Source organism: Oryzias melastigma, linkage group LG1 (assembly GCF_002922805.2).
Source record: "Oryzias melastigma strain HK-1 linkage group LG1, ASM292280v2, whole genome shotgun sequence".
NCBI lineage: Eukaryota > Metazoa > Chordata > Actinopteri > Beloniformes > Adrianichthyidae > Oryzias > Oryzias melastigma.
In genome coordinates this window covers 27,228,289-27,252,690 of record NC_050512.1, presented here as the reverse complement: position 1 = coordinate 27,252,690, position 24,402 = coordinate 27,228,289, and the positions used below count along the sequence as shown (strand labels likewise).

General features: G+C 35.1%; 1 protein-coding gene across 3 annotated transcripts in view; it reads right to left on the bottom strand.

Moving 5' to 3' along the window:
• The window catches only part of LOC112157392 (teneurin-3), an 800,843-nt gene that overhangs the window by 279,970 nt on the left and 496,471 nt on the right, over window positions 1-24,402 (bottom strand). For all 3 annotated transcript variants that reach the window (XM_036213709.1, XM_024290091.2, XM_036213711.1), the window contains one exon: window positions 16,377-16,450. The gene's annotated coding sequence lies outside the window, so the exon portion shown is untranslated. The remainder of the gene's footprint in view (window positions 1-16,376; window positions 16,451-24,402) is intronic.

Sequence of the window (24,402 nt, the reverse complement as noted above, 5' to 3'; positions counted from 1 at the left end):
TTAACCCCGCCAATCCAACCCCTTATTGCTGAGTGTCAAGCAGGGAGGCACCGGGTCCCATTTTTAGAGTTTTTGGTAGGACTTGGCCGGGATTTGAACTCACGACCTTCCTGTCTCAGTGTGGACACTCTACCACAAGGCCACTAAGCTGCATTAAAATGCGTTATCACATGGGCATGTTATCTTAAATATTAAAACATTTCTTACAAACTTTTATTTTGAAAGTGCAACCATTGGCATAAAAAGACAAAGTAAAGGAAATGGAGAAAGCAAGATTGTCACGTCACCAATAGAAAATGCCTTAACTTCGGTTCTAACAAAATGAAGTAAATTCAGTCGCCTGGAAATAGAACTCAAGTGTAAAGCTTGGATTGAGTTGTGAGGAAGCAGACGTCAGGCGCAGACATGACAGAGACAAAGTGAACATCCTTTTGGTTGTTGAACGTTCTACTTTTTTGTGTGTCAACAGAGACGCACCGCAGATGAACCAATGGGAATCAGCCTTGACGTTCTAAAAAGGCAGATGTTTGAAGGGTTTAAAACCCCTCACAACAAACTTCATACAATTTTCTCAGATAGACAAACATTTTCACACATTTCTCTCTTGTGTAAAGTCCTAAAGTTGAAATATTCATAGAGAAATAAGTCAAGGATTAAAGATTAAAAACCAAAGATCTGCTCATGATTGTAGATTGGACTGGATCCATTTTTAACAGGAGAAACAGACACAGAAATGATTGACAAGATCAACAACCAATCAGGATGCAAAACACAATGCACAGTATGGATGTAAAATTGCACTGAAAAAATTTGTGACAGTGAAAATGACTTGTTTGATTTTTCACTTTTACAGTGACCATGACAATGTCTACAGTTTCATAGCAAAGTAAACTGTTTATCAGTTTAGTCGTTGTTCATTTTCACTAGCTAAAAAGATAAAATACTGCTATAAACAAAATAAACATAATCAAAAACCATATAATTGACAGTCAAATAGAATTTGAAAGACAAATATTTGTATCTCTGAAGATGAACTCGGATGCCTTTTTTTTACTGGATTTATATTTTCATGTTGCGATAATTTAATTAGACTTTCAGGAAGTTGATGGATGGATGAATACAATAGACAGAATTTAGTGCTATTATTTAAACCAACTCACTGCTTATTTTTTGTTGTTGTAATAATTGGGGCATCACAGGATTAGATGTCCTGCTCAAGGACTGTTTGACCTGTGTTTGAACCTCAAAGCAACAATCAGACCGAGAGGCCACTGTGAGCTACAACCACACAGACAACATCCTTAAAAAAACTGATCAGGAAGCAATACATTTCTAAACTTAAAGTTGAACAATAGTGCACTTTTTGGCACTAAGCAGTGGTTAAAATGTGGGTAAAAAGATGGAGGAAATGTCAAAATGCTAATATTTTTGTTTAATAAGCTCAAACTGTTGCAAAGTGTTAGCAGCTCGCTGTCAGATTAGCGACAAAACCTATCCAAGTGGTAAAAGTTTAACTTTATTTCTAAAGAAAATCTTCCTACCCTGCGAAGCAAAGTGAACATTATGCTGATGGATCATGATTATAGCAGATTTCCTCACATAAATAGGCTTATTTATACAAGGCTGATTGCAGTCCATTTCCCTGTACATTCAAATCCACAACTATTAGTAATCAGAAGTGGAGCCGGGGTTTATGCTTCCCTGTCATCTGTTGCATTTGTATTACTTTTAGGATTGTGAATGTTTCCACTCCTGTTTCTTATAAAGTTTTGGGGACAAAAACTTTAGCATTCCCAAAATGACTGGCATTAAATGTGTGACTCAGTTCTTCAAATTTTCCTTTTGGCTATGAAAAGCATTTAAAACACAACTTGCATAATAACAGGCTGACAAACTCACAAAATTGACAAAAAAAAAAAAAAGAATACAACATAAACTGCTGTTTAATTTTGGGGAAAATAAATCGTAAGGAGACAACAGTGGCTTTTAACATATCAGAACTGTGGTTTTTAAGTGCTGCACTGTCAAATAAGAGGTTGCCTTAGATCAAGAAAGAACCACTTTTCTTAAGAAACCCACATTTATACATACAAAGTCAGAATAGATAATGAATTCGATGATAAATGCAGATACAGTATCCTTTAGGAGATATCCGTCAATAAATAGGGATTAATTTGTCTGCAACCTACCTTAGTTTTCTGTCCATCTGCCCCAGCTCTTCCCTCACATCAATCAAGAGCACGTTATGTCACTAATATGAAAGAAATCAAACCTTTTTATCATTAATTCTAGTTTTTTTTGTATTATATTGCTCCTATTTTCCGCTTTCCTTCTGTTTCCACATTCTTCTCCATTCTCTGTCCAGTTTCAATGAGCCCACACATGGAAATCTGCGAGGATAATCTCCCTCGATCTGCATTCACTACCTTTCCCTTTCTGCCACCTAATCCCCTGCTCTGTTCAGATTAGAAAAAAGAGAGGGATGAGTAAATGAAAGATGCTTGGCACTCCTGAGAGGAAAATGCACAGATGAGGAGTCTAACGTGAGGAAAGATGAGATGTGACATACAACCTAGCACCGTAGAGAATTCAGGAAAAGAGAAGATGACGAGGAAAACATAGTTGTAAAAAGAGAAATCTGCAGATTAAATATCATTGGGTATAATGAACTATTAGGGCTACCATAAAAACAAAAAAAAACAAATACGAATAAAGTAAAAACAATGTATAAGAATAAAGTAATGAGAAAAAAAGTCAAAGTTCTTTGAATATAAACTAGTATTATGAGTAAAAAAGTCAAGTTATAATTTTTAGCTGCTGGATGGTTCAGCTGTTTGGGTGTAGAACTGCGCACAGGAAACCTGAAAAAGCTTCCCAGGGTGACTTTAACGCAATGTGGGTCCTTAGGAAAGACCCTGGTTCAGGTGTGTTCAGCCAATTAAAACATGCCAGAGCAGAGTATGTTGGAAAACATGCAGGAATGCGGTATAATTGCTTATCCCTGGTCTAAACTATAGGACCAAAGTCTGGGTTTACACGGGGTTGTGTCAGGAAGGGCATCCGGCGTAAAACTAAACCAAACCACCTATGCAAATCAGAGATAGCTGCTTCACTGTGGTGACCCCTCACTGGATGTGCCAAAAGGTGAACAAACAGACACAATAACAAAAAAAGGACCAATATCAAGACGTAGAGAGCAATGTAAGCGGTTATTTAAAGACCTCCTCCAATGAAAATCATGTTTTTTGAGTTTTAAACATGTATATGTAGCATTTTTCTTATGAAAGAGAAAACAAATATAATAACAAAACATTTCATTTTTGCATTTCCATGTATTAAATTCATCTCAGCTTCAAAAGCCACGCCCCATCAGAGAAGATTTTAGAAACAGAGACTGTAGGTCACACAAAAAATGGCTTTTTTAAGACATTTAGGTTGTGGGGTTTTGGTTAAAAATGTCATAATCACAATTAAAACACTACTGGTAATGTTTTTCTTTTTAAATCAAAAACATTTTCACGAGGGGGACTTTAAGCATTGGTTTCACAAATTAGGAAATGTTAAGTCTTAGCATATCAACATGACTTGAATTCTTCCCCTACGGCTTCTCCCAACCCCTCCAATTTTGGAGGCATTTGGAGCTTTAGTGTTGTCCAAAATTATTTTTTTTCAATTTTTAAGGGAAAGGAGTAGGACCTGGAGTTGTGTATGCCTCTGCCGGGAGGGTGATCCAAATAACGCTGAAGAATGCCTCGGATGTGAAATGTATTTTTTCACGTGGGTGAGCATAGAAGTTTAAATGCAAGTACAGTGTTACCCCGCTTATTCCCGTTTCTTTATTCGCAGTTTCACATATTCTCAGATTTTTTTTTTTTTAGTCACTCAAGACACTCGTATGAAGCTTTTGTTTCTGAAGGTGCTGCAGGAATTTCCCAGGAGGGGAACACAGTTGTAGAACACGCCAGTCCATCCGCTACGCACGCACAGGGAAGCCTGCATGGAGAAATGGCATCAGCTGACTCAGAAGCAGCTCTCGAAATATCTTGATAATTGCAGAGGATAATTATCATCCAGAGCAGCTGTTATTATGGAAAAAAAAACAGCAAATTCTGGATAGAGATGCCCTCTCGCGTTTAACTGTTGAAGGAGGAAGCATGTGCTTTTTTAAGGTCATGTAAAGTACGCGGTCTATTGTTTTTGATAAAAGCTGCGCATTTCATTGGATTAATCCAAATCTATCTGCACGATACTTATATGATATATACACATTTGAATTACAAAATAAGTCAACTCTGAAGTAAAATCTATATCTAATTGCCACCAATTCTGTAAAGACATGAAGAGCCTCAGCAAAAATGTTGGACATTTAGAGATTTCACAGTGTGGTGAGGCTGTTTATCAAAGAATAATAAACTGATAACTGACATTTCAATTAACTATTAATAAAAATAATTTAAAATAAGTATTGTGTCTAATACAAAGGGTGGGTCTTTTACTACTCAAGTGGTTAAAATAACATAGGTGTGATGAGGCGACTGCTAAAAACCAGGATAATTAAAATACCAGAAACGTTTAAGAGTTAACAGGAATGCGTCTCTACAACCAGAAGTTTGTCCTCTTCCCACAAGACGAGCTGAAATCTGAAGTGGCTGCTGGAAACAGGAGCTAACAGTAGCTGACTTGGGGGTGAGGGGAGGGACAAAGGTCTCTTGTAGGCGGGGAGAAGGGGGGAGGTCACATCTCGTTAACAATGAGCTCATTCATTCCAGGTCCTTCACCTCTTTTCAGTCCTTCACTCCCATCTTTACCCCATACCATCCCTCTCTTCTTTCCTGCTATTTTCTCGTCTTTGTTCATCTCTCTTTCATCGCGCCTACTTTTAGTCTTTCATCTTTTGCTTCCAAAAGATTTGAACCGTCGATGTTTCTTGTTTTATTCCGTTCGTAAATTGTTCTTTTTTTCCTGTCTTTTTACATCCTTCTGTTCAGGTAACAGCTTTCAAATGGGCCATCACAAAGGAGGGCTTGTTTTGTGCTTTCTCTGCATGTTTCTGTGTCACTCTATCTCTGTGCTTTAAAAGATGAATTTGAAGCGTACATGCTTCATCATTTTTTTTGAGGCAGCTTTTATGGATAATTCTACAATAAGGCTTCAGCTGAGATATTCAGGGATAATGCATAATGTCAGGTAATGGTTCAAAGTACCAAAAAAAAAAACTGGTTTGATTTGTCCCAACTCACAAATGTTTCGTGCTTGAAGGAAACAGCTGAGATGTCACCGCCATCGCGGCTGCAGGTTTATTTTCCACGATCAGATTAAACAACATCTGATTCCCGCGGTTCTCTCCATATCACTGAAATAATCACCTGATTCATAAATAGGATTAGAGTGAAAAGATTACAGAAAACTGCGCTTTAGAAAGGCAGAGGCTGATGCCACACAATATAGCCATCATCTGCTGGCAGTAACTGGAGTACAGCAGGCACAATGAACCAAATGGGCCAAAATTGGTGTATTACCACAAGGATCATCACTGAGAAAGAAGACACGGAAAATCTGACAACAGAGAGGCGACAGGAGATGGAACAGCGAAAAACAGACGACAAAAGCAGCTTGACAAAGGTGATGGGTAAATGAATTATGGAACATTGTGGCTGGTTAGGCTAAAAGCCATTTCATATTTCTGCACGGCGTATGCGTGCTAATTTTCACTTGAACACCACGCTGATTAGCAGGGTATGGCTCTGAATACAGCGGTTTTTAAAGAGGAGCAGCACACCTTGCTCTCGTGCTCATTCATGCTCCCACACACCTGCTTCTCTAAATTGATGCATATTCTCTCTTTTTGCTGAGCACAAAATCTCGGAGTTCTCACTGAGCTTTTATGCTGCTGTTTTGAGGCGCAGACATGAAACTGAACGGGCACAGAACTCGAACAAAATGTTACAGCACAGCAAGCGAAACCACAAGTTTCAAAAATGACCGTACAGGTGGAAGCTTTCCACATAACGATGTGCTTTTTTTTATTATTTTTTTTTAGGATGCACTGTGTCTACACTCCCAATTAGGCCATGTGAAAAAAACTGTAAAAAAGGAATAAATTAAGAGCAATACTGCAAGTAGTAAACACAAAAAGTGTGAGGTCTTACTCTATCTTTAGATCAGTTGTCATACTATCTTTAAGCTAAACAACATGACAAACACGTAGATACAGTTAATTTACTTTTGACATTTAATCCTTATGCTTGCTTACATATGAACTTCCCGAACACAGATTTCAATTAAACTGTTCCTAAGCATACAAAATTCATAAAAAGAAAGAATAAAATAAAAATCTTGAGAATCTCCATCCCTAACTGTGTGGTTGCCATGTGACAAAGTGGCGAACTGTTTAAGGTGTTGCACCGCTCTTTGCTCAACAGAAGCGGGGAATGGATTTAGTGGATTCAGTTGATGGATTTCAATCTTCAAATTTTAGCACAGTGCATTGCAAAATCTAAAAAAAGTTTTTTAAAAAAGGGCCTTATTTTGAGAAAAAAAACCATATTATTAAAGTATATTGTTTCAAGCAAGTTTTTCAATACCAAAATAATCTTGGATGATAAAACATGACTTCGTAGGTCCCCATTTTGCTTACTTAACCCCAAGTGATCACATAATATTTGATATATGCATTTCCAGGGCACCCTAAATTATTAGTATGACCCAAACTTTCCTTAGAACCCAATTGTATATAACTTAGTCCATGTTTTCTGCCTGCAGTGCATTATCATTCCACTAGGGGCAGTAGGGGAGCTTTTGCTGCTCTTTTCAAAATGGCTGCTCCCATTAAATTTAAAAAAAATAATTTTGGTGGGAAAAGCTTTGCTAATTTTTAAAGAGTTATGGTGAGAAAAACTCATCTATTGTTGCAAATGTTTTTTAATGACCACTTGCTTTTTTGAAAAATTGCAAAATTTGTCGATGATTATTTTAAATACAGTAACAACAAATTTAAAATATGTGGATCAAATTTGAGACGGTGGATAAAAAAGGTGATTTTATCCTTCATGTCCATATTTTTGCATCTTAAACTAATATTGCAGTAATCCAAAATGTACCAAATGACCCAATGTGACATCAATGATACTACTGGTAGCTTATAAAAAAAATGCAATTCCATCAAACGGCATAAAAAATAAAATAAAATCTTTATTCCTATATATATATATATATGTGTAGTGGGCTTTACGGGGTAAAAGAGAATCTACTAGTGGGGTAAAAACACATTTTTGACTTATTTTTATCTGGGCTGTTTTTGCAGTGTATTCTTTTTAATAAAAATATATATATATAAAATACAAAAAGCATTAAGAAAATGTCCCTTATTGTTATTATGGGTTCCTAAACATCTTTAAATTCATACATGAATCTGCCAGTTTAAAATCCCCATTGCTTTTCATTGAGGCACAATGCCACAGAATATTTATTTGTAGGCATGAAAATTCCATTGTCAACATAAAGGATGAGCTTTTCAGGGAGAATGAGCATTTTCCACAAGAGGCAAAGTCCCAAGAGAGGAAGGTGGAGTAATTGGCTGATGTGGGAAAACAAGAAAATCTTTACTCAAAAGTTTACTAATTTATATTCAATATCTTTTTTTCTATTTATTTGTTTGTTTGGACCATAAACTGGATTTTAGGTTAGTCCCTCTGGTAGCTCTTTGTCTCACAGCAGTTACAAAAGAACAGGAAAAATACACTTTTTATTGTTCATAAAATAACTGTTTTAAAAATAATTTTCATGCTAAAAAGTGGATTTTCATGCAGACTATTTAAGGTGCAGCACAAAGTTCCATGAATAAAATTGTAATAAACTAAAGATACATTTTAGCATGCTGAAGCATTTTTTTTAAGAAGTTTCTAAATTCCCTTAAAATATTTAAGCACAAATGAAATAAAAAAAACCTGCTTTAGTTCTGAAAGCTTTTATTTTCCAAAAGAGACATCAATCAAGTTGGATTTTCTTTCTTTTTCAGTTTTTCTCCAACATTATTTTCATTCTTTAGTTAAAAGTATGTCAGTAAAAAAAAAAAAAAAATGCTCATTCCCTTCTTTCAGTGGAGAAAAGCTGTTCTGTTTTCAGAAATGTCCAAAGGCAGATATAAAAGATACTAAGCAGAATAAAAGCCTTTGATGATAAATGTCAGGAAAGCAAAAAGAATTTCCTATTGAAGTTGCATCTTCTAATTTATTAAATATATGTTTCTCTCCTTTGCTTCTTTGCATTAGAAGCTTCTAACACAAGAGTTATCTCTTTTACACCATTATTACTTCTTATTTTAGTCATAGGTCTAACCTAAAAACCTTCCCATTTTAGTAATCATTCATTCATTCTTTGGAACGGAGGATCAAATGAAAAGCACCTGGTTTAAAGGAAAAAAAAACCCCTCATGTCCATTAGAGCCCAGCACATCGGCCTCACATTAACTTGTCAGGATAAACTGCTCAGTTTCCTCTCCACTTATGCTCATCAGCAGCTGGCTTTTATGGTTTTAGACATTTAGCCACCTTCTCTGTAGCACTATTTCTAATTTTGTGACTTCGCTGCCATATTTAGCAAATTTATATATATATATTTTTTTCCTGCAATTTCTTCTGAAAAAGTTTGGGAAATCCAATAGGCAGACATCCTACATATGCTATAAAACGTAAAAAAAATAAAAGAATTAAGCACATATTTTCATCAATCCTACTGCTTCACAGCATCTGCCTTCATTAAAAAAAGCTTTACTTATGCAACCTATTAAACTCTTAAAGTACAGGGCATTATAAAAAAAAAAAGTAAAAAAAAAAATATTGTCGATTTATGATATATTACATCACATGAAGCTGCCACGTGTTGCTCAGTCAAATATCATCAAATTCAGCTAGTTAATACAATATTGGCAGTTCTTAGCAAACTTTTCCCACATCTTCTTGTGAAAGCAAATAATCATAGACGGCTCTGAGTCCATCTTCTTTTTGTGCCTGATCTTTTGATAAATGACGGTTGGTGTCCAAGTTTTGCAGAAGCTGCAGTTGCTAAGTGACGCAGAGTCTGCTGAAGTTAATAACTGCAGTATTTTCAATTATTGCATCGTCAATGTTTTGACTTAGGGTGTTGCGAACGACTATGATGCCGAAGCTCAGTAACACTGGAGGCAGAAGGCTGACTGTAGCTGCACTGATTAGGTTAAAGACGCCGATGAAAATGGTGTTCTTGGTATATTAACATGTTCTTGTGGCATTTTTCTGATGATGGAGGACATATATTAAAGAAATTAAGTTGGAAATTGGATTTCTAAGTATTTCTTTATTGAGACTGTTGTGAAGCAGAATTGTGTTTAAAAATGATTGTAATTGTGAAATAGAAAATACAATTGGGCAGGCCACAAGCTCACAAGCTCTGCTCCATTCTAATGCATCAACTTGTGGGTGACTAGATCCATGTACGTCTTCGTTTTCCTCGACTGAGCTGACATCTGGCTCAAAACTGTACGGCTGGATAGCTCCAATATTGACTGCCTATTGTTTTTCACCTGTTATATTAGGTTTAGGGTCTGTAAGCTAGAGGGAGAGCTTAAAAAATGGATTATGGGAAGTGGAGGGAGGCTTGCTCTGTGCCAACAGCTCAACTCTGATGTGAATTTTTAATGAGTTACAGCTGCTCTGGAGAAACTATGTCTACAGACATTTTTTTAAGGACATAATTATAATTAAAAGGCCACTTGAAACCCTTTAAAGACTCACTCCGATGAAAGTTGTGTTTTGTTTTGTTTTTTAAGGACATATATGATATAATTAATGATTAAACTGTGTTTCAGGGTAATTCTTCAGTCAAATCTTGTTAATAAAAACCTTAAGTTTGAAAAAACTCGGGTTTGTGATGCAGCATCTGACATGAGCGGCAGAAGTCTCCCATCTGCACTTGAAATATCAACTTCCAGACAAATAGATCCATTAATGACTTTGGTTTCTTTGTCTGAGCTGCCATCTGCCTTAAACCTGTACGGCTGTAAAGCTAAAATCTTGATTGGTAATTTTTTGTTTCTGCTACGCTAATATTAGCTTAAGCTTGCAAGGAGCTATAAGCTAGCAGGAGAGAGTTTAAACAAAAGGCTGATGGGAAATTTGAGGAGCCCCGCCCGCAACTCAAGAGGTAAATTTCTAATGAGTTCTTGCTGCTCTGCTGAAAAGAAATCTTGAAAACCTAGAAAAGGCTTTTTGATTTTGACTAAAAACGGCATAATCATAATTAAAAGACCACAGGGAACGAGGGAACGGTTTTAAATTTTAAAAAATGTATAGTTGGAGTGGGACTTAAAAGCAGATGAAAAGATGATCAGAGTGGGAATGCATCAAACAGTAAAGCAGTTATGTTAAAACAAACAAACAAAAAAAAAAAAAACAAATGTAAATTATCCTTTTCCTTCAGTACTTTTTGACGTGAACCAAAATCTTTACTCCGAGTCGGATGTCCAGCTTGATTCTTATCCTAAGTGTTAAGCAGTTTGTGTTTAATATTACTAACATCAAATAATCCAAGGCCATTTTACATTTACGCTATGATAAATCAACCTTAAAAGTTATATTTGATACTAAAAGATTCATAAACTATATCAATTGCTTGGATCTCTAAAGACAAAAAAATGCAAAAATAAATGTATTACAAAAAAACAGTTTAAGTTCAAAAGATAAAACCAATAAAAAAAAAATATAAACTTGAAACTTGTAATTAAAATGCCAATTCAAAAAACTGTTTATAAAAAAAGGGAAAAAGAATCCTATCGGTGATTTTTTAATGACCACCAAAGAGTACTTAACAACCTTTTCACATTCCGCTTTCTCTTGGTTTTGCTGATTTATCTTAAAAGGGTAAAGAACGTTTATAATAAATTGTGAATGGACCCTCTTTTTTGTGTTCAATTCAAATCATCGTGTGATCATGCAGTGAAAGGAGGATGACCTTTTCACACGGAGACATTGTTGCACACTTATTGTCTTTGTCACATTTTTGAAAAAGCACTCAGTGACAAATCTAGGGACCTTTTGAACAAAGAGGAGGAAGAAATCCTCCATCTAATGAATTTACACTAAAGGTCACCATCCAACTTTGAAGAAACTAATTTGACCATGAAAGTGGTTCTATCTCAACAGCACTGAATTAGGCAGAGCTGTACCAAAGTAAAGTTCAGGATTGCTCCCATGATTGAAGGAGATACAAATAACAGTTAACATGAATATGTAAGCAGAATATAATGAAGACATGCTGTCACTTCTAACTTGCTGAGTTATCATTTCACATGTAAATAACACTGAAACCTCCTAACAACTGTTGTCTTTCTCTTGTGTATTTGGCATTTATGTAGCTCTGCAGTTCCCTAATTAATTTGGGTCTGTTTTCCCCATGGTAATAAAGGTAGGAGCATAATGAGCAAACGTGATTCAAACTAAAGTAATTCAGAGGCTCAGATTTGACTTTAACTTGTACTGTATAATATAAAAGACACATTCAAAAGAGCAATAATTCAAGTAAATAATGTTTAATTGCTATGGAAGCCAAGAGCTGCCTATCTTATTTTTTTGGCTAGAATAAACACGTTTAATTCTTGTGATAAAAGACCAAGTCCCGAGTGACACGCAGTCTTTTCCGCCTGCATCTCTCATCCGTCTTTCTGTAACATCTCTCTGACAAACTGCTTTGTTTTGCTGTGGATTGTAAAAAGTAAAACAAAAATAAAAAAAATAAAATAAAAAAAAAGCATTTGTTGTGGACTGAGTTAAGCTGGCAGGATTTTGGGGTTCCACTGTTCCGGAGCTCAGTAGGGACCATAGACCGTAGAAAAATATCCTCCCCTCTCATGTTCCAAACAGGAAGTTCCTGCTTGTTCCAAGAAGTCAAAATAGACAAATAGAGAAATAAACCGTTATTTCTCAGTCAAACCAGTCGTCAGAATAACCAGTCTTGCTCTGATATTTTCTTCTTAACATAGTCCTTCTAATCCTAATTTTTTTAAAGATATTTTTTTCTCTATCGCAAGTTGTTCAAGTTATAAACTGACCAATCAGATGCCTCAGTGAAAGCATGTGGTGCCTGCTGGCAATCACCTTCAAGGTTTGATTGACAGATTCTCCCAAGCTTGCTTTCAGTGGAAGGGGTGTAGAATTCAAACAAGTTCAGTCATGATTGTAGTTCCCCAAAAAACATTACTCTGACCGATCCAATCACTGTCGACGGGTTTCAAAATGGCGGTGCCAGAATAAGGAAGCAATGGTGACGGCTAATTTCGAGAGACTCGGAGGTAAGGCATTTTCAAAACTCGATTTGTCCATCGTTTTTATGGTCCTCAGTTCTGTCCTTCAGCCTGTTGTCGAGGGTTTGGACTTGTATGGTTCCGTTTTTGGCTATAGGAGGGAAAAGGGTGGGCCTGCTGCATATTTAGGAAATGAAGACATTTCTTTTCTTCTTCAAATGTTGATGTAAACTGTGACACATTGGTTATGGCCTACAGTTTACCACAAAATAAAGAGACTTAAAACTGTGTCTCAGTGTGGCAAAAGGACACAACAATACTCTTCCTTATCTCGTTGTCACAACATAACAAAATGTGTCATCTCGTGAAAACAACATCTACTATCTCATTATCACAAAAAAAATCTTATTTTCTTATGATAGCAAGATGGTAGATGTTGTTAGATGCTGTTATTCACTTTAACTGATTTTTATCTGTCTAGTATGGGTTATTAATTTACTAATCTGGCTATTTATATCTGTTTTAACATTTATTTATTTTATTCCTTTTTCATTTTAGTTTTAACACCAGTGTTTTCCTCAGAGGGATCCCCCCCCATCAGTGAGTGTTGGTGCGGTTGGATCTGGCTCTTGCTTTGATCTGGGGGGGTCTTGTGGTAGCATATTCTGTAAACTTTAGTGGGGGGTCAGTGGTGTGGACAGGCCCCCAAAATGTTGCTTCTCAACTTCAGTACAAAGCCAGATTTGTACTTTGTATAATTTCAGTGAATCATTTTATGCTTTATCATGGTGTGCGTGTGGATTTTTATGTTTAAAGTTTGATTATATGTTTATGTCAAGCACTTTGAGTAACACGAGTTGAAAAAAAGTGCTATATAAACAAAGTTTGATTTGATTTATCACGAGAAAACGGGCAAAAAAATGAGAAAGTAAAGTAGGCCGTTCTTTCGTAAATTGCTGTACATGTTTTACACATTTTTCCATTGAAGTTTTTGTTATTTTTTTTCCTTCCGCAACAAAATAGGCATAAATTGCGACTAATCAGTGTAAAAGTTTGTTTTCATGTCCTTGACCATTACATTTTTTACACATTAGCTTATCAAAGTTGTGGACAAGAAAACTCTCTGGTAGGACTTGTGGTACTTTGGTGGCTTGTAGTAATGACCATTTCTAATTGGTTGTACTTTTACTTTGATCTCCTTTTGATCATTTTTTTAAGAAGTGATATCGTTTTAAATCAGTCTTTATAAGCACAACATTAACACTCAGTCATTTATGCAGGTTGAGATGACAGCTTCAGTTACTCATTAAGACACAGAGCACCACGAGCTCTGTTGGCCGATAGAGATCAAGAATAAATGAGTAGAAGGAGTGGCTACTGTGAAAGGAAAGCAGCAAGATTAGAGCAATTAATCTGCTTTTTAGAGCAGCTATACTCTGAGGCACAATTAAAACACCCCCCGCATGAAACAAACATAAGAAAACATGCATAGTGAACCAGCTTGTACAGCATGGATTCAATAATTTAAGACAGCTTTTGCGTAGTTAAGACCAAAAGAGAAACATAAAGCTAAGGTCAAAATGATTAGACCCGCAGAAATACAAGCAACTGCTGGGAATTCTTGCAAGACAAACACTCAAACACGCATCTAAATTGATCCAAAACCTTTTGAAATCAAGGTCCTGGATATTCTTTTTTAGACTCCAGCTCTCCATGGGAGTAAGAATCTGTGAGGGGAGCTCAAGGTTAAGGCTTGAAAAACCCTATATTGTCTTTTCTTTGGTGGTGCTGTTGGCTACCCATACTTTTGGGGGTGGGGTCATGGAAATAGACCTACATATCGGGATTATCTGGAGTTTCTAGACTTCACACCCAGGGGCCATGCCTCCACAGCTCCAAGGCCAAGTCAAGGCTCACCCATGGCATGCTAAAAAGCCTTTAAAAAGAAATGGATGAGTCATAACCCGCCTGCTCACCAAGCTGGAATAAACAGGAACTCTTTGTCATGGAAAATTGGACTTTTGCCCGTAAATTTATGATTAATGTTTTTCTTGTAAATATGTAAAAGTGAAACCCAACTGTTTTTGTTATGACTCAAACACTAATGTACTTTGTGATGTACCTCATGCAACACAACTTGTACCAGTAAATAATCATATAAAAATAAATTTATGACCCAATCTAATCAACTTTTTTATCTTTTGTAAAATCAATCCCAGTGTTTTTTTTAACTATGATTATGCTGTGTTTTACCAAAATAAGTTAATTAAAACTGAGAAACTCACACCTAGACTAATGCAACAGTATATCCACATGTCAAAACAAAAAGAAACAGAATCGTCTACAGATGCTAGGCCTCTAACCTGCACAAACGAAAGAGCTCACATACTTTAAAGTCTCTTCACTGGCTTCCGGTCAATTTTAGAATACATTTTAAAATCTTGGTCCTAATCTTCAGAGTAGGGTTACCACGATTAGTCAATTAGTCAATGACTAATTGATTATTGAAATACCTGACAACTAATTTAAAAGCCAATTAGTCATTTCTTTGTGATTTTTATTATTATTTTATCTCAAAACTACGTTGCACGCTTTCTAATGCCGCGTCTCCCATTGTCTTTGATACACATGCACAATAGTGCTAATACGAGTCAGTAGTGATGTCACAGTAAGTTCTAGAATGGCTCTGGTACCATAACAACACCTTCGTTTCAGATGCCAACCTCAATTAATTTAATCTTGTTTTAATACCAGAAACTAATGAAGGAAAGAAGCTGCATGATTCATTAAAGCTTTAATGAACTATCATCTTAAATGTCTTTATTTTTAGTTAGTCTTGTCTTTATATACTTTAAAATTATGGCTGTATAATATATTCTTCACTTTGAACCACTTTGTGACCCATGTCTGAGAAGAGTGCTATATAAATAACTTTACTTGCTTACTAAATTTGCCTCTGAGTCATGATGGGCAGGATCATTGGTGCAGAGCAACCCCGCTCCTCTTTCCCTACCTATTGTAGCAGGGAGTTTCTTGCCTGTCTATTTTATTTTCTATGTAACAAACATGATCTTTTTCAAATGGCATTTTTTTGCATCTGCTCCTGATTCACAACGACTTGAATAAAGAAATACTCCAAAATGCATTTTAAAGCTTAATTTTCTTATTAAATGTCCATCCTTAGAAAAATACCAAAAAAAGTAAAAAAAACAAAACGTGATTTTCATCAGAGTGGGTCTTTAAGATATATCAATACGCTTTAAAAAGTTAGTTATTTTATTAAAGTCAAATACATTTTAGGTTTCACATAAAAAAATAGTTTTTAGTTTTTAATTAAGTAGAGAAACGTTTGCTTTTACTTGCATTATTTTTGAAAAACTTGAATGGTGGATTTTTAGAAAGATTATTTGTAATTCAGCCTAAATTCTGTTAAGTGGTTGATGAAGGTGAAGCATGTTGCAGCAAGTTGAGAAGATTATATATATAAAAAAATAAAAAAGTTTTAATAAAGCTTCGGTGACCTTGCTTTTTTGTGTAGTTTTTCAGCAAAACAAAAGTTTGCAGAAAAACTGTGTTTTCAACTTTATCTCCAGGAAGTAGTGGCGGTGGGGGGAGGGGGGGTGGCATCCAAAAAAGAATCTGAAATGAAGTCAATTGAATCAGAAGCCATCTTCACCCCGTACAACATACAGTACACTGCTGTCAGAGCTCTCCAAGAGCTTCTGCTCAAGAGCTGCCTTCAGAATTTGGCAATTCATGTCTCACCCCCCGTCCCAATGTAACCGTACCCCCTCCCTAACATACACACTTGCTTTTCATTGATCACAATCAGTAGTTTCCTGCACGTGTTCAAATTGCAGAGTGGCTGTTTTTTTTCCCCTCCTTGACTCCAAAGAAGAATAGCCCAATCAAGACAAACTCTCACTTATCTTCTTTTTTTCTCTACTAGGACATTTGCAAGCAGAAACGGAAAGAACAATTTCAGCAAAAATGAACAGGACAGAAAGCTAAATGTCTGGGAAAAAAACACACACAAAACAGAAGACAATGCAAACACGAGAAACAGATGGAAATACAGGAAAGAGGTTTTGGAGAAACTCACCAACTTTTAGAGCGATCTAGCTGTTGAGTGGTGCTGGTCTGCTGCCAACTTGTGTCATTTCTTCACTTTCAAAACTAAAGAAAGACAGACAAGAGCGGTCACAAAAGTAGGAAACAATGCCATCGTACACCACAGTATACTATAGAAATCTTTATGGACTAACAACAAGCTTTTGACATGGGTGATTACAGATTGTTAATGTAAAAAATTGAAAGATATGACAGCATTATTCCTGGTAATTTTGACAATTGTCTTGATTATCCAATAATATTGACACGAAAATCAAAATTTTATCAACAGAAACTCAGAAAAAACATTCAGATGTGTAAAATGTATCAGTTAATTGCAATAATATAAATGAAAAATCATAAATACATGGAAATATAATACATATTGCATTGAAAGAAAAGTACTGACTCCTACAAGTTTTATTTTTACATTTTTGAGGAATGACTTAAAACTGAAAACACTGATCCCATTTGCAAAGGAAATCTCGTTTGAGACTACAACGTATTATTTTGGAATACATTTTTTTTCTAAATTAACAGGCTTTTAATTTTAAAGATCTGGCTGCCCTAAGACTTCCTTGACCTAACAGCTACATGTGTTAAATCATATGCTTGTGTAACAGTACACGCATAAACAAATCAATCAATAAATTCATTCACATATCACGTTTAATCAACTTGCTGTTGAACACAAGGTGCTTAACAAAAAGACAAACATTAGCTAAAAATAAATAAAAAGTCACATAATATAAAAATCGACAGCAATTAGAAAAACAAGCTTAAACACATACAAACACACAAAAAAGTCAGTTAAAGTGGTAAAAATAGTTCACATAATCCATTTAGTGGTTTTAATGAAACTGTAATGTGGGTGTCTTTGCAAAAACAAGCAACATATTGGGGTACGTAGATGACAAGTCAATGTACATAGACATAAAATTAGATTGTGGGGCCTGCCTTAGCGTCTTTATCTGTCTCAAAGCTAGGTGTCAACTGGTACAACATCAAATAGCTGAAGTTATTGTTATGCTACGTACACAACGGGTAGATGTTGCACATTCAAGAATGCGCTATACGCGGTTTCATGAATGCTATTTTAGCCTATAATGGCAGGGCATGGCTTCTTCTCTGGTTTTGTTCTTTCTTATGTTTACTGGAGTTTCATTGCCACCTACAGTTCGGTGTGAAATGTTAAATCTTGTAAATCTTGCTCCAGGCTTTTTCTTTCACAGTTCTGTTCCATTCGGGCACAAACCACAATTATTAAGCTTTAATTCGTGATCACTTTTAAACTGCTTCGCACTACTTGGCACAGGTAGTCTGGTTCAACTTTCATTGCACATTCAGTGAATTCCCAATGTGTACGTAGAGCCCAAAAACTGACTTAAAAAATTGTGAAGTGATGTGTGGACTTGTGAGTTTTGAATGTGGAAGTCCAAAACGTGGCTTTTCAGGCGTTTACATAGACATGTCATTGAAAGTGGTCGTTCGAACACCAATAGCCAAGACTAATGTGTGAGTAGTTTCACATGAAAGCATAGACATCACTAAAGTTCAACAAAAGCACATCCTTCCAAGATGTCTAAATCTTTTTGGAATGTCAGAGTCAAATATTATCCAGACATATTACTTAGCCTGCAATGCAATCACGGAGAGTTTGCATACCTTAATAGCTGATAAAGAAACCACAATCAAAGTTTGATTCCCTATTTTCCCTTTTATTCCATTGGTTTAACTTGGGTGATTCTTACCAGATTAGGTTGTTGAATTATTTGCCACAGAGAGCACAGTTATACCAAATTGTAAACTTCTGTTCATTCTTTGACTAATAAACAGCCCTAAAAGTCTAATTTACGGCCATACTGGCTTTTCTAAATGCTGCTCTTGAGACAATAGCACTTGTGTTAGTGTTTTGTGATTGAGGTGTTCAAAACTAATAAGACTTTCAATACAAAATGTGCAGTTGGAACGGAAGGACGTGAGTAGATTGGTAGTCCTTTTTTAGGATTTTAAAAACACATTTGAACAATAAAAAGTTGACGAAAACACATATTTAGACCAATCAAACTGAATATTTTTAAAGTCCTTAAAGACTTTAAGGCTCCTAAAATGTAGCTTGGAAGTTACACTTTTCCTCTGAGATGTTAGCTGGATGGATTTTCTTTGAAAGAATTGTTAGATTACATATTGATCTTGTGTTGCTGTGGTCACATTTGGTTTACTAATCCAGTTTTCACATAGTGCTTCAGAGTGCACTGCATTTCCCCTCTGAAAAAAAACCCGTCTAGCCACTATAAAAGGCTAAAATTTGAAGTAAATTAGTGCTTTTATGGCTCCAATTTACTATTTGATGAATAGTCTTACTCTGATGGCAAATGTCTCCCTTCCATAATGTTAAAACTTGAGATACAGTTAACTCAAGTGATCTGCAGACTGGTTCAGTCTCCAGGAAAGCTCAAGGAAATTGGGTTTCTGTAGCGCTACCATGGTAACCGCTCCTAATCTGTTATACTCTGGGAATAAACAAAATTATTATCTGAAATAAAGTTCTTGTTTTAAAGGTCAAACCTTCTTGCAGGGTGCTGCGGAATGATTTTCTGTTGAGGGAACACAGTAAAACTGCTGCAAATTCAAGCTACCAGCTTTTACCAGGCGCATCAAGCAACCTGAATACAGATTCAAACACACTTTTGGGTGGTTGAGGATAAACACACTGCAGGATTTAAAGGTCAAATTAAGTTTGGTCAGAGATCCTGAATTATATCAGAGGTTTTTGAAGTCATGAAAAAGCTACAAATGTAGAGGGAATGGGGAAAAATGCTCTACCTTCAGAGCTGATTTAAGTTTTATCAATAACTTAATAAAAGAGAGTTGAAGTTTTTTATTCCTTTTGGAGAAGTGTTGAAAATGAGGTGGTGAGATCTTTAACGTATTCGAAGGGCTCGGCAGATATTGTAGAAAATCACTTGTGGTTCTGCTTTTTTGTTGAACACGGTAAAAGAAGTTTTAAGAATTGTAGTTGTTTTTATTCCAGCATCTATAAGTAGTTGGATTAGATTATTCTTTGTTGGGGATTTGTTTCAGGAAGTTGTTTCAGCAAATGTTTGTCTTCCCGGATTTAGGTTTTACAGTTAAATACACTGTGACTGCATTTCCTCCTCACTACAGATAAAGTTGGACACAGATGATGCCAGACTTTTCTGTTCTGGATGACCATGGTGTCTACACTGCACTATTTTGTACTTTTTCAAACATTGCAAACCTTATTTTAAGACTGATTTAACCAGGTTTGAAGTTACTTTAACCCGTCTTTACTGCACACATTTCCAAGCTTTTCTCAAATTCTCGAAAATTTTAGTCCAATTAAAAGCTAGACATAAGGAAATTGTTATTAAAATGAGTCAACATCCTTTTGACGATGGAACTTAGTTAAAGATTAAAAAAAAAAAAAAATCTTGATTTTGGTAAAGCTACAAGCCATTTGTTTTTTTACATTTTTAAAAGCGAAAATTGCACTTAGGGTGATAAAAAAAAAAGATAACCTTTGGTTAAATTTAAATAATGTTTTTTTTTTTAAGTTAGACTCACTGTCAGTATTTAAGAAAAAAATGTTTTAATGTATTTTACAAGAATAAGTGCAGGTTTTATTTTTTATGGGGATTTATGTATATAAGTAAAACTTATACTAACTTATACTTTTTTTTACATTTTGAGTCATTTCCATTTATCAGGTTGTTTTTTTTTCACTCTCATCAAAACAAACTACAAGTAGGAACAAAAAATTTAAATATTTGCTTAGGCATGAAATAAAAATGACTGGGTTGTATAATACGATGGAGTATTAAGACCACCATAATATTAATAAACATATATCTATAAATTCACAAGAATAAAGTTGCAAAATTGTTAGAAAAAAATAGTAATTTTTACAAGAATAAAGTCGTAAAGTTATGAGGAAATATGTCACAATTATATTATATTTATAATAAAGTTGATTTTTTTTACATTTATTTTTAATTTTATGGGGAAAACTGCATGATTTTTCAAAACATAGTAAGCTTCCATCCACTTAAACCAGATTCTATCTACAATCTTCTTCTGCAGAAGCCCAGTTTCCTCCAAATTCCTCTTTTGTCCCCCTTATATATACATAACAATGTTGATTTGCTAAAATACTCAATGTTTACTTATTTGTTAAAGCAATAATGCATGCATGAAAAGCAGCTTTTATGGTTAAATCTGATTGATTATTTGATTGATTAAAGTAACTCCCTACAATTCCCTGTTTTTGTTGTTTATATTTTTCTTAGTAAACAACCTTTTGCCTCATAAATTTACTGAGTACAATCTCATAAATTATAAATAATGAAATTAAAACTTACTATCCGAAAATAGTGACTTTTTTACTCATATTTCAACAAATTTATTCTCATTAAATTACAACTTTTTCTTATAATTTTATGACTTTTTGCATGAAATTTTTGAAATTTTTTTCATTGTGACTTAAGTCTCATAATTTTAAACTTTATTCTTTAAAAATTATTATTTTTGTCTTTATTGTTGCCATAATACAAATTCAATTTTAAGTAATTCTAAGTAACCGTTAGCTTTTTTATTCCTTTTTGAATGCTTCTGTGAAAATCATTTTTTTCTATATTTGAACTTCTTATTCTAAGATTTATTAAGTAAAAATTACTAGTAATTTTAATTAGTAATTTTCTACTTAAGATAAGTGTTTTTTCCTATTCATAGGCTACCCCTTTATGCACTGATTTAGTGAAACACATGAAGTGGACAACTAGAATTGCTCCAGTTCTGTACAAAAATGCATTTATTTAGGGTTTAAACAGAAAACTAAAGGAATAAAGGCAAAATACATTTTAGAAGCAGTTTTATATTGGATACAAACAGAAAAAAACAAAAAAAACCCACCAAGCTCACACACCTCCACTGCTCTCACTCACCTTCTTACTAATCAACAGAAGAGCTTTCTACTTTCTACAGGAATTTACACACTAATTCACATCAATGGCCAAATGTACTTGATGGCAATGAAAAAACAACTATTTACGCAATAACCATCATTCTGAGGGAGAGGCTGCCTCTTTAATGAAAGCCAGGAAACACATCCGTGGTTCATTACATACAAAAAAGTAAAAACGTTTTACGGAAAATCAGCGTCTTTCAAGAGACTATTTTTGTATTCAATATGCTGCAGTTTTAGATGTTAGATTGAAAAGCTTGTCTGAACATTGTTTTAGACGTTAAGGTCTCGTGCCGTGCATGTATGATGATGACGAGCAGATGTACTTTACAAATTGTACAAATGTACTTTGCTTTATAAATTGCTTTGATGGGTAATTTGGAACAAGCTAACCTGACAGATTTGGATCAAATTAAACAGAAATTGAAAAGAAAAAAAAACAAAGAAGGAACAGATTGGCAATGATTTGTAGAATAGAGGCACAATAACTGTGTTTCAATTACTTTATCAAAATTCAAGAAATGTAAAAATTAATAATAATAATACATTCGCAATTACACTGTTATCTTTAAATTATAATTACGTGAATAAACACAAACCAAGTCACCCAATAAGTCATTAAAAACACAGTGACAGATGTGAACAATACTTGGATTTACTGCAGATATTCACATTTCTGCCATGGCACTAGCGTTCATCATCATCTATCAAAGGAGACGTCGGTGTCTCATTCAGGCCAAGGAGTGGAAAGCTACGTTGGAGCAGCTACGGCTGAAAGAGACTTTGGGAAATAGTGTGATTTTACAGAGGAGCTGTGGATCCAACAATGATGAGCTATATGATGCTGCGGGACTCCTTGTGCCGCCAGCAGCGGTGTAGTCACTGTTGGTCATGTGACTCATTTAAATTTTAAAAAAGTGTTTCTATTGCAGTTTTGCGATATAAGTACATTTCAATATGTAAAAGCCTTTCCACCAAGTGCAAAAACTTTTATTTCAATAATTTATAAATGCAAATCCAATTTGCCTAATTTCATAGTAAATCAAAACACAGCTCCTGTAGACACAGATGTGGTAAAAACAGTACTAAAAAGTAAAGCAACCCCCAAACATAAATCGATAGCCTAACTTAATTTGTCCACTGTTGTGTTTTTCCTTTAAGCTAAACTTTAACATTAGAACCATTGTGTTAGGGGAATCTTTTGTAGCATGAGACTGTTCTAAGTCACAAAAAAGGGAAAACTTCAGGCAAAATCTAAACCCAAATACTAAAACATATAATCCTTCAATAGGTTGGACATTGATCAAAAGCTTTGATTTAAATGAGCTCCAAATTGGCCAAACTTTAACAGAGACAATTAGTAACGTAAGTCAGCATTTTCCAGTCAGAGGTGTGTGTAACCCAAAGAGTACTGTTGTTTTCATGAGAAAATGAGTCATCTATTCAATTCTCTCACAACTTAGTGTGTGATTACCTAAAGTTTTGCACTGATGACAAATAACGGTGAGTCAGAAAATGTGTTGGCAGTCCTTTTACAGGCAAAAAATCGTACTGAAGACGGACATGAACATAAAACATCCGATTTCATGTGAATCTACACTCAGGTGAAAGTTCAGCAGAAAGAATGATCAAAAGATGATGATCAACATCTAAGAATGATAGCAATAATACTAAAAATGAATGCTTTTTCAGTTCAAAAATAGTAATTGATTTTATTTTACTTATTATATAATTAACCGAAATGTACATATGAGCAATCTTCTTTTTTTGGTAACAATAGCTGTAAATTAAAAATTCAAACATTGAAACAACTAAACAAAAGTTCAAGTTAGTTTGCGAATAAATTTAAACTAGATATGTGATAATTAGTAAGTATAAAGTTGATTACTTAAACTTGAAACAATCTGAAAAGATATCACACATTTACATCTAATTTCAGAACTTAGCCAATGTTTGTCACTAACAGCTGTTCTGCAGGCAACCTGCAAAAAGCAAGTTATTTTCAGCTACTTTTATTATATATTTTTTTTATTATGCCTATCATTAGTAAATAATTTCTTTTAAATTCTGTGTGCAGCGAAGCAGAAAGACAGATGAAAACAGAGACATCAGACACCTGGTCTCAATGAGGTTCTCAGACTCCGTGGCAGAGATGGAGTTCCTGAGAGCATTTGGTTGGCACTGTTGCAGTGATAATGAGACATGTCACCCTGTCACATCTCAAAGTCTTTGATATGGAATATAACACCTGCATCACCTTACAGTCCGCCCACACTGAGGAGGCAATACTCCTTCTTTCTGCCTTAACTCCACATTGTTTTTTTTCTTTGCACATTATTACTAATACATCATCAAACAGCTGTGCACGGTGACAAACATTATGAGGTTGTTTACAGCGTCTAGTGAATAGACTTTTTGTAATAGTTAGGGGGTGTGCATAGCAATTGCTCCACATGGGTTGAAGTGGGGACACCAAGGTGTCATTCCAGGGATGAACACTATTAATACTTCAACTGCTTGTCTTAGTGGATTCATGGCAGAGCTGCAATTGTATGAATCAAGTTGGATTTCAGTAGATGAATTCAATGTCCTGTTCATGTTAGGATTCTGGAGAAAGCAAATATTAGAGTGAATTACAATTATAGTCATGATATATGGCTTTAGTTGAGAACTCCTCAAAAGTTTATTCGAAAGTACTTTGCTCTAAGATTGCAGTGTTGGAAGGGTTTGTATAGCCTTGTTTCCACTGAGCGGTTTGTTTTCACGGTGCGTGTGTTGTATAGACCGCTAGCGTGTCATTGCATCATTGTAGTGCATCAACTAGAAAAGCAACAACAATGAAGGTCATCCAGCAGCTCGTCTTTTTATTACTTGACTTCAGGAATTGTGTGTAGTTTGAAAGAAGATTGTGAGCAGGATTGAAACCGTAAAAACCCAAATGCTTACAAACGTTAGCTTAAATGAGCGCTATATTTGGCACTTTCTGCCAATCAACTGGTGGATACAGCGGCTCCACCCCAACCGTCCCGTTCCA